Genomic DNA, 12,194 nt, shown 5'->3' with positions numbered 1-12,194 from the left:
TGACCTGAAGAAAATAGAGTGCAGCATGAAATTACCAATTACCTACAGAAGATACAGTTCAGAACATTTGAGCAGGGATGGATATTGCACTCAAGGTAATATCAAAAAATGATCAGTAACTTGTAAGTCAGGCTAGTACAGATTTTAACTTGAAGTACACAACTATTAAAGATTATTTCCATTCTGCAGAATTGAAATGGCTTTTTGGGTTTCTGTATGAAGGAGATAAGTATTAAAAGTAAGTGAGCATCTCACAGTCACTGCATCCAAAGAAGTAGATGCAGTTACAATACATCATAATAATAATGAGTACAATGTTTGTTCAAGTTTCCAGGGCAGTAAACTAAAGGGCTGCAGCACATATGAAATAATGATGTACTCAGGAAGTGGGTAAGAACTTTTTACTGGATGTGTTATTAATACAAGGTATGAGATCCAAAGCTATAGTGAAGCTACTTCCTCTATGTCACAATAACTAAATTAGTAGGGCCTACACATTGAAATGTAAAAGACAGTTTCTGCATGTTATTAGCAGAATTAACTAGCTAATCTAGTTGTCTGATATAGTGGTGTGGCAGGCAGTTTTGAGTTCTAGGCTTACAGAGCTAGTAGCAATCATGTGTGTTCATAATAAATAGTGGACCATATTTATATAGAAGATCTATTTGGTTAAACACATTCAACATTCACTTAGGAACTTCAGACACTATTGTATATTTATAGTATTGAGCTGATTCTTTTATCCAAAGCAATTTACACTTATGACAAGTTGAGGGTTAAAGGCCTTCCTCAGAGGTCCAATAATGGCAGGGCTTGAACCAGCGACCATCCAATTACACGTCAAGTACCTCAACCAGCAAGCTACCACTGAGGTCTTTCACCCAGCAGCAGGGGGCAGAGTGCCAGGCACTGTCTACAGGGCTGAAATTACTGTTTGGACAGCATCCACTAACAGCCTATGATCACTTAGACTTAGCATCATATAGACAAATAAGACACTAGATTAGTGTAAACATGGTGTTGTGGAACAAACCATCATTTCTATGATTAAAACTGTTATTGGTTAAAATGGTTAAAATGGGGGATGAGGCCAATGAAATTCCAGTTCTTCTTCCTCCTCTGCTTATTTATAATATAAATGTATTCTAGCATTCTAGAAATACAAAAATATAAGTAAAAATTCACTGTCACACCCAGAACCACAGAAAAGGCATGAACACAAGACTCAGATACATAAAGGCAGTCAAACCCAGACTGTCTCTACTGTCTTGGTAAAGTAGAGAAGGGTGGAGTGCAGGGTGTGTGGGATGGAGAACTCATCCTGGTCTACATCTCTTCATGACAGGGTGTGCAAGTGTGGAGGGACAAGTCCCCTTGACTGCTGAGCTGAGAGAGAGAGTGAGAGAGAGAGAGAGTGAGAGAGGGAGAGCAGGAGAGAGTGAGAGAGAGAGAGGGAGAGAGAGAGAGTGTGAGAGTGAGAGAGAGAGAGAGAGAGAGAGAGAGAGAGAGAGAGAGTTTTAGATGCATGTTTCTCTCTGTAGTATGAGGTTTAAGGCCATTCTATTAATGCCATTCTATTTTTCACTGCCCTCAAAAACAGAAATGAGAGTTTTTTCATATGAGTTAAGCCATAAGAAGATGAACAGAGTTAGTAAGCCCAGATACAGTGGCAGGGACCTACACAGACAGACACACACAATCTCTAACACACATCTAATCTAGGAATTGGAGGCAGTAAACATAAAGCTGAACTCAGAATGAAGATTCTTCTCATCTTCACACTGCACGTGATCTCAGTTATGAAAATCAGCCTTTAATCATTATTATCAGCAGGGTCAAATATAGTCTTTGTTTAGATGGTCACTTTTGGTGAATTTTTAGATCTTACTGGGGTCTCAACAAACGTAACTGGATATTTGGGAGTCGCCATGAAGTGCAAAGATGAGACTTAAAGAGTTAACACAAACTCAAAGATAGTTTGATTAGCAGTTCATTGCCACTGTGTGTTGACTGAATCAGAAATGCATTTTGAAATGTGTAGAACAGGAAGATCAGAGGCCTCACTGTGGAAGTCAATAAAAGGTACCAGTGTGGAGCTGATGTATACTCGTAGTCACATTTGTTCTAAAGTGAAGCACACATTTAAATTATAATCAGCATATTACTAAATAAAACTCAAATGGGAAGATCCTCTAACCTTTCACCTTATTAGAAATATGATATTGGCATGTTGCCAAACAGCTGTAGTTTACTACAGGACAACAAAATCGGCTAAGTGCTGAATCCAGCAGCAGCTGGAGCTCACTTCCTCTTGATAGCTGTGAGTAACATCTACAGGAAAGAGCAATCCTTGTTTTAGCAACAACAGACGCATGGGTGACACTACAGCAGTACAGTTTCTGAAGATGAAGCAATAGAACAGTGACAGAATTAATTTTAAATATGGGTAACCACAAAGACCTCATAGAAATAAAAAAATATATATATTTTTTTTCCACTTTTACTTGGAAGTCTCTGAGCCACTGGAGTTTCTGAGCCACAGAAGTCCTGAGTGTCCTTATGACAGTGTGACTGTAAGGGTTGGCACCAGGCACACTACTAATCAGGCTTGATGCCCAACAGCTGGGGTAGATCTATATAAGCCCAGTGACACAGTCACTCAGTGTTGGGTCTTTGCTAAAGTTTTGATTCAAGCTCCTAGCTGGTAACTCTGGGTATCGAGGTCTGTGAGCCCTTGTGCTACACCTCTCTTCTGCACTGTGAGGGTGTTTGTGTTTTTACATGTCCCCTCCCTTCTCCAGTTTTCCCCTCTCGAGTCTGGTTCTCTCCCAAGGCTCCCCTTAGCCACTAATGTTCCTCCATTTTTTCTGTTTTTGTTTAGGAAATTTCAGAGTTTGGTTTTCCCCAGTGCATCGAGGTTGCCATTCTTCCCATGGTGGCCTTTGTTTTCCTGTTTTCTATGCTTGGCATGGCATTTAGTGTTTCCTCCTGTTTTGTCATCCTCGATTCCTTTGAAGTGCAATATATGCGCAGGTCATTTTAGTCTAGCGGGAGCTCGTTTGCTTTGCAAGAAAGTGGCCAGGGTTAGATTCCCTACTGTTTTTTTTTTTTTTTTTTTTTTTTAACTTATCTTGTTTCACCCATTTTAAGATCTAACTGTTTTGCACACGGGCCCACCTTCATTAAAGTGTGGTAACTCACCCAGCAGTGTCAGGGTCATTACCTCTCTGTCCTGGGTTTGAGCCCCATTACAGTGACATTGTAATCATCCCATTTAAGATCATACCCCTCAAACACTTTACAGTACTGATGATCAGTGGTACAATGGTGTTATAACTGATAATATCTCCCAGGGAATTTCATACAGTGACATACAGAAGGTATAGAACAAATCAAACCAAGACTAAAACACAGCAGAGAAAAAGTGAAGAATGAATTGAAACAAAATGATCAACTTCAATATGAAGTTGTTGCTTACAAGGATGTTTGTCATGCCTTTCAGATACAGCAGAGTCCAAGGATGTGGAGTCTATATCAGTGACTGCATGTGCGGGAGGAGGAGTCACCATCAAGTGCAAATATGAGGATGAATACAAAACCAAACTGAAATCTTTCTGTAAGAATGTAACAGATCAGTCATGTTTAGATCAAATAACAACAAATCCAAACAGTATGTGGACTCATAAAGACAGATTCTCAATTCATGATAACAAAAGTGCAGGATTCTTCAGTGTTTTTATCCGAAAGCTGTGTGTAAATGACACTGGAACATACCAGTGTGCAGTTAATGTATCTGATCAACTGCACACCTACACTGAAGTGAAGCTCAATGTAAAAGCAGGTTAGTAGCATGTAACATTAAATTTAGCCACAATCACTTCATCAATTAAAACTTTCAGAAATAATAATTTTGCCAGACTGTACTTTTGTAAGTCGCCCTGCATAAGGGCATCTGCTAAATGCTGAAAATATAAATGTATACAGGTTAAGATAAATCTGACACTTTCATGGGTTTGTAGCTGCAAGTGAAGTGAGACTGATGCACATCTGATCGCTGAAGTGTTCCTAAAGTGTCATATTTCCCTTTTATTAACAGCCAATTCAGAACAACAGAAACATTAAAAATTGTTAAAAATGCAAACGTTTTGACCTGAATGTGTATGATTGACAGGCTCATGCTGTGGTAAGACCATCAACGCCTATGTAGGAAAAACTGTGAATATCAGCTGCTGTTACCCAGAATCCCACAGGAGTGAACCCAAGCTTTTCTGCAAGAGAGTGGACACTGGTGGCTGTAATTATATAGGATCGGTCAACAAAACAGGAAAACCAGAAACTAAAAAAAACACCACTGTATTATGACAAAGAAAAGCAAATCCTGACTGTTACTATCAGATATGTCACGGTTCAGGACTCTGCTGAATACTGGTGTGGAACTACATCAGACTAGACAACTGATCATGGATTCAAAATTTATAGTACACTGATCTACTTGAGAGTTACAGGTTAGTAGATAGTAAGATATGTGTAATGTTTTATTGTTTTGACAATGCAGAGGCAACATCTATACATCATTATAAATTACTTAATTAAAAGACTATATTAGCCAATCATACAGAGTCCAGAATCAGTTGATGCTGTTTAGATGACAGGAAGTAATCAAGTGTTTTTATTCTTGGGTAGTAAAGGCTGTAAAATAGTCTAGTGTCTATAGGTAGACAAGGCTGTAAATTTGACTAGTGTCTGTTTGTAGCCAAGTGTCTTTTGTGTGTTTTATTTGTTCACTGCCCTCCCTACCCATATGAGTGATCAACAATATTATGACTGTCTAATTGAGTAGAATTAGTCTGAATTAGCTGTTGATGATGAGCTGTTTATCCAGAGATTTCAGTTTCGACCTCATGCATCAGTCCACAGTTCACCCAAGCAATGATGAAGTGTCAGCTTCATCAGACAATTCTGAATGATCAGGATAAAGGTTAAATGTGATTGGTTCACTGATTATGACTCTGTTTCCTCTCCAGGATTTCCATCTTCCACTGTGATAAGTGTTGTGTGTGTGATTCTGGTGCTGCTTCTGATGGGAAGCTCATTCCTCATAGTGACTCTCAGAAAGAGAAGCAGGAAGGAGCAGGGTATTACCACACGCACACACACACACACACACACACACACACACACACACACACACACACACACACACACACTCTCACACACACACACACACACACACACACACCCTTCAAAAATGATCACACAAAGCAATACTTATCAATCAACATGAGGATAACACATTCAGATCTGTATGTGCAGATGTGAGTGTAGCATGTATCTGTGCATTAAGCATTAAAGATTAAACACATTTATTAGTCATGAACAGAACTCATTAGACCCCAGAGCTGCCTGCTGCTGCCCTCTGCTGGCTAGAAATGTACATGAATGAGCACTGTTAGAATATGGACTAAAGACAATGAACTAATGCCTAAGTATTCTACTGTTTATTTGCATTTGAACAGTACCTACTCAGATTAATGTAAATATATGTATCTAACTGTTAAATGTGAACAATACCATGTATTCATGTAGTATGTGATTACAATTTATTCATTTGTGATTAATGTCAGGAATCAGCATCATCCAAGTGTCAGTCCCTCCAAGACTCCTCACACGACCACTGGGTGAGTCATGAGTTTATCACACATCCATGGGGTGAGTCATGAGTGTATTACACATCCATAAGGTAAGTCATGATTGTAGGTCATTAGCAGGCCACTACTGGAACAGGTGCACCACATTTGTAATAGAATTATAATACTCTACACATGTAGTAAAATTATAATGCATTTGGCATGCAGCCCTCTAGAACCACCATAATGTTAACACGTGCTACTCCTGACACCACCCAATGTTCAAACTGGGGAGTCCAGGGAAACTATAGACACATATTCCATTAATATGACCAAAAATACATTTTTGTACCTCACTTGAATGCAAAGAGTTGTAGACAAAAAAAAAACAAAAAAACATTCAATCTCATTCATAGACACTGCTGTTAAGGTCACAACATTTTTTTCTCTTTACTCAGGTTCCACTTTCTGACTGTGACAGTGAGATCAAAGACACCAGAAGCCATTTTGTCTCAGACACTGGAGCTCCTACAGTCTACTCTACTGTCAATCTACCCACAAACCCCTCTGATCTCTCCCTAGCTGTTTATGCCCAAATCCAGTTACCCACAAACCCCTGTGATTTTACACACACTGTTTGGGCTAATGCTATAATTCTCTCTGAGAATTCCTCAGTGTGTGACACACAGCAGTCAGCAAGGACATCTGATGAAGCTCTAATTTATACAACAGTGAAGTTTTATAAGAATGCAGACAGTTCTAATGATGCTGTTACCAAGGAGACCTTCAGGATGGAGGAGGACACTTGAGAATATGCTTCTGTCAAGCATGACATTTGATCAGGCTAGTTTAGCAGTTTATGCTTTTATTTACATCCATTTTAGCAAACATAGTTTGTGTAACTTTCCCTTTCTCTCAAAGGATCTTCCACTTGTAAATGTTCATTTGGGCAGGTGTTTTGTTTTCTCATGTTTAGCTTACTTGAAAATTTAAAATGCTGGTTTTCCTTCAATAGCAGGATTTTACATGCTATAATGGAAGAGAAGGCAACACCTCTTTTGTTTTATTGTGTTCTAACAAGACCTCTTTTGTTTTCTTGTAAATGATAAAGCACTTCTGTAAGTTGCTCTGGATGCTAAATGCTGTGAATGTAAATGTAAATGTGTTCAATCTACTTGGGAGTATTTTTCTACAACATTGCTTATACTCATAAACCTCTCAACACTTATTTGCTGAAAGGTTTAAAGCACTAAATAAATAAATAAATAAACAAACAAATAAATACATAAATAAAATTTGGACATGACTGCTTATGCTCTGGTTCATTATGTTCTGTTTAAGATGCAGACAAAACGTAGAGATAAATGGAGACAGAGAAATGCAATAAGTTCCAAGAGCTCTGACGTGTGTGAAGTGACTTGGTGTGGTGAACCCTCACTGCCTCTATGCCAAAGCTCTCACATGGTCAGTGGCAGCTCTTCTGTCATACTGAGGTCACGTGACATCATCAAATTGCTGTTATTTCTACATAAATGTGTTTTTTTAGTGATAATTAAGAGAACTTAAAGGACTAACACTAACAGAATATAGCTGACTTAACTGTACATTGAAAGTGACGAATTAATTTAGTCTACTGAAGGAGAGAGGTTAACCAGGGAATGCAGTTAACCAGGGCCAAAAGGAATTTTCAGTTTTTTCGGCCACTGAGTTTCAGAGTTTCACACTGCAAAACACACACACACACACGCATACGCACACACACACACACACACACACACACACACACACACACACACACACACACTTCTAAGATTTATCACTTGCTCAGAGTTGCTAATTTTGTTTATGCTAATAAAACTCATATTAATAATATTAATGAGTACACTGTTTGTTAAAGTTTCCAGGGCAGACGATTAAATATTTACAGCACATACTGAAATAACACAGTGTATTACAAAACATTACACAGAATATTACACAGTGTAAACACTGCTTGATCAATATACAGAGAGTGATTAAAAGTGGTCAGTGTAGGATAGGGGACACTAAATGAATTCTTACTATTAGAATATATAAATATTCTTAAACATTGATACTATCCTGCTAAATAGTACCTCAACAGGAATATAGAAATATAATCAAATAATCAGTGTGACTATGAATAGCTTCACATGGACCAAGCAGGCAAGTAGTCTAATGGTTCATAAACAGTGGTGTGAAAAAGTGTTTGCCCCCTTCCTGATATCTTATTTTTTTGAATGTTTGTCACACATAAATGTTTCAGATCATCAAACAAATTTCAATATTAGACAAAAATAACACAAGTAAACACAAAATGCAGTTTTCAAATTACGGTTTTTATTATTAAGGGAAAAAAATCCAAGCCTACATGACCCTGTGTGAAAAAGTGATTACCCCCCTGTTAAAACATAAATTAACTGTGGTTTATCACATCTTTGGAAAGCTGAGTTCAATTGCTCTAGCCACACCCAGGCCTGATTACTGTCACACCTGTTCTCAATCAAGAAATCACTTAAATAGGACCTGCCTGACAAAGTGAAGTAGACCAAAAGATCCTCAAACACTAGAAGGCATGCTGTGATCCAAAGAAATTCAGGAACAAATGAGATACAATGTAATTGAGATCTATCAGTCTGGAAAAGGTTATAAAGCTATTTTTAAAGCCTTGGGACACCAGTGAACCACAGTAAGAGCCATTATCCACAAATCGCGAAAACATGGAACAGTGATGAACCTTCCCAGGAGTGGCCGAACAACAAAAATTACCCCAAGAGCGCAGTGACGACTCATCGAAGAGGTCACAAAAGACCCCACAACAACATCCAAAGAACTGCAGGCGCCAGCATTATCACAGTATAGGGGGGTCGGATCCCGCATCTTTCTGTATTCAAGAGTAGCTGGTGTTTTTGTGCATTAAATAAGGTTGTAGTTTATATAATTTATGCATCTGTGGGAGTTTATGGAGTTCAGGGTAGGGGAACAAAACCTACACACACATGGAAGCATTCAAGAGCTTGGTGTGAGGATGGTCTCATCAGGAACTTGGAGAGAAATGTCAAAACATTAAATGTGAGAGCTCTGAACATAAAGTATCCTGCTAAGTTAGAAGAAAACAACCATGTGATCACCCCAAAAACCCAAATCTGTTTATATATATATATATATATATATATATATATATATATATATATATATATATATATATATATATATATATATAATTAGATTATTCCTACTCTTCTCTGTACACAATGGACATATACAGTGTGTCCTTTTTGGAATATTGTTTCAAAGTCCAGCAATTAACTAGATTATTTTAACCCTTTATTGAATTCTTCCCCTTCTGGTGTGAAATGGGTGGCCCTTATGTTGTGTAAAGCTTAGGTAAGCTTTACTCTCATCATTCTAGAGCAAGATCCTAGATTGCACTTTCCCTCCACTCTGTGTACTGCTTTCACACCAGCTTTGAGTCTGGAAAGCCTATCTAGTTAGGGTTTGAAACCCAACTATCTAGATTGCACTGAAAAATAAGTTTATTCATCAAGTTCAATAAGTTTCTAAATGTAAAACAGGTATTAGATCAGGTTCTTTTGCAATGCAGTTTTTTCACAATCCACAAAGTTAGGTATTTGTATTTAAGCCTTTAGTTTACTTTTGATCCTGATAGAAAACATATAATATATTGGAATATTAGGCCCACACCTAGTTCATTCTCCATTAAGAATGACAAGCCAAACTGGCTCTTTTGTCTTTCTCATATTTCTGGTCATTTATAGTTTGTTTGTTTGTTTGGTTGGTGTTTTTTTAATTTGCTCAATGTTTAAATATAATACTTTAGAGTAACATATTTCAATTTTTTTATATATATTTTATAATGTGTTCCTTTGAGCTCAACACTACCACAAACTTCAAAAGATTACACAGATGACTTACTGACTTTGTGTGATGCTCTCCTAGAACAGATGAGAAAGAAATGGCAGAAGATATGTAGCTAAAACCTTTTACTAGCACTGTTTTCATTCACTGCATCTGAACATTGTATTGTTGGGCTTTATTTGTTCAGGAAATTCGATAGTCTATCGATATTTATTCACTAAACATACTTTTTTAATTGTCTTTTTTAAATTAGAAATTACATAACGTATTTACTGAAGTGTGATTCAAACTCATGCATGATAATACCCTATAGTCATAGGAAAATATCAGGAAATAAACAGGTGATATAGATATACAATGTGAATCATATACAATGTGAATGAAATATAAAGATATTTTTTGCCCTGTCAAAAGATGAAAGAATCCTCTGCAGATTCAGTACAAAAGCCAAGCCAGTAGATCAAACATGATCCAACTATAGATGACCCATTGTGCCATCTAGCATGTTGTAGTTGTACTAAGCTACTGTCACAAATGGCCACCCTCCTGGTGCCACTGTTTCTTTAGTTTCCCTATCATGTCTGTTTTCCTTTACTTCCTCGTTCCGCTCCTTGGTTTCATTTTCTCCTCCCCCGTCTGTTCCTTTATTCTATTCATTGTTTTAGTTTTCACTGTTCCCATGTTCACCTTTATTTGTTTAGTGCCTGATTGTTTTGGTTGTTTAAGCCCTGTGTTTTGTTCCCTAGGTTGTCGGTTATTTTGGTAAGTTAGCTTGAAGTGGGGGAAGCGAACTGGGGTCTGTGCTAAAATAACAGCTAATCCTAGCAGACCAGCTCTACCATCTCTATTCCTCTCAAATGTCTGCTCCTTGGATAATAAACTGGACTGCATCAAACTCCAGCAGACTACACAGCGAGAGTTCAGAGACTGCTGTGTTTTAGTCTTTACTGAAACGTGGCTCAGCTACAGCATTCCAGATGCCGCCATTCAGATGGAGGGATTAGTATCAATCCGTACAGATAGAGACAACGCACTCTCCGGTAAAACACGCGGTAAATGCGTTTATATCAATGAGACCTGGTGTAAAAACTGTGTGCTTGTCACTGCTGGTGGAGTTTGTTAGATGCAGACCTTTTTATTTACCGTGGGAATTCACCTCCATGTTTAGAATCACGCTGTACATTCACCCAGCGCGAACAGACGCGAGGCTCTCCAGGAACTGTATGGAGCGATTAGTGAACTGCAGAACGTTCACCCAGACGGACTGTTTATTGTTGTCGGAGATTTCAACCACACAAATCTCAAGTCAGTACTGCCTAAATTCCATCAACGAGAGGACACGTCAGAGACACTGGTGACACACAGCGCATGTGGGAGGGTATTCGGGCCATTACCAACTACAGGGAAACATTACTTTCCTGTGATGGTGATGCCTCCCTCCCAGATGCACTGAATGACTTCTATGCATGGTTTGAAGCACAGAACAATGTTACCATGGCAAAATCCATCTCTCCGTAAAAATGACCAGGTGCTGTGCCTGACTGTGAAAGCTGCTGGACCAGACAACATCCCAGGTTGTGTGCTCAGAAAATGCGCTGACCAGCTTGCAGATGTCCTGACAGACATCTTCAATATCTCTCTGAGCTGCACTGTTGGCCCAACATGCTTCAAGATTACCACCATCAATCCCTGTGCCTAAGAAGCCCACGGTGTCGTGTTTCAATGACTACCGTCCCGTCACACTCACATCCATCATCGTGAAGTGCTTCAAGAGACTCGTCATGAGACACAAGACCCAGCTTCCCCTTCCATGGAGCCCCTGCAGTTCGCGTACCGCTCCAACCGATCTACAGATAATGCCATCTCCACTACACTCCAGCCCTCTGCTGTTCATACTGCTGACCCATGACTGTGCAGCAATGCACAGCTTGAACCACATCAAGTTCACTGATGATATGACCGTGGTGGGTCTCATCAACAAGGATGATGAATCAGCATGCAGAGAGGAGGTGCAAGAACTGGTGAGCTGGTGCAAGGTCAACAACCTTGCTGACAAAACAAAACAGATGGTGGTAGACTTGAGAAGAGCAAGGAAAGATAACTCCTCACTTGCTCTCAATGGCTCCTCAGTGGAGATCATCAAGAACACCAAGGAACTTGGTGTTCACTTGGTGGAGAGCCTCACCTGGACCCTGAACACCAGTTCCATTACCATGAGAGCCCAGCAACATCTTTACTTCCTTTGGAAGCTGAGGCAAGCCCATCTCCCATCACCAATCCTCACCACCTTCTATAGAGGTACTATCGAGAGCATCCTGAGCAGCTGCATCACTACCTGGTTTGGGAACTGCACTGTTTTTGATCGCAAGACCCTTCAGAGAATAGTGAGAACAGCTGAGAAGATCACTGGGTTCTCTCTTCCCGCTGTCCCGGAAATCTACATGACGCGTTGCATCTGTAAAGCCATCAGCATTGTGGGAGATCCCACACACCCCTCACACAAACTGTTCACCCTTTTGCCATCTGGAAAAATGGTGCTGCAGCATCCTATCCTGTATTTATTTATTGTATGACATTATTGCACTGTATTGTATTGTTTGCACTAATGAAGAGTGTTGTCTGTTTTGTTTTATGTTGCACCATCGTCTGGGAGGAACATTGTTTTGTTTT

Source organism: Electrophorus electricus, chromosome 16 (genome assembly GCF_013358815.1).
Source record: "Electrophorus electricus isolate fEleEle1 chromosome 16, fEleEle1.pri, whole genome shotgun sequence".
NCBI lineage: Eukaryota > Metazoa > Chordata > Actinopteri > Gymnotiformes > Gymnotidae > Electrophorus > Electrophorus electricus.
Note: the sequence above shows the minus strand (reverse complement) of the source record.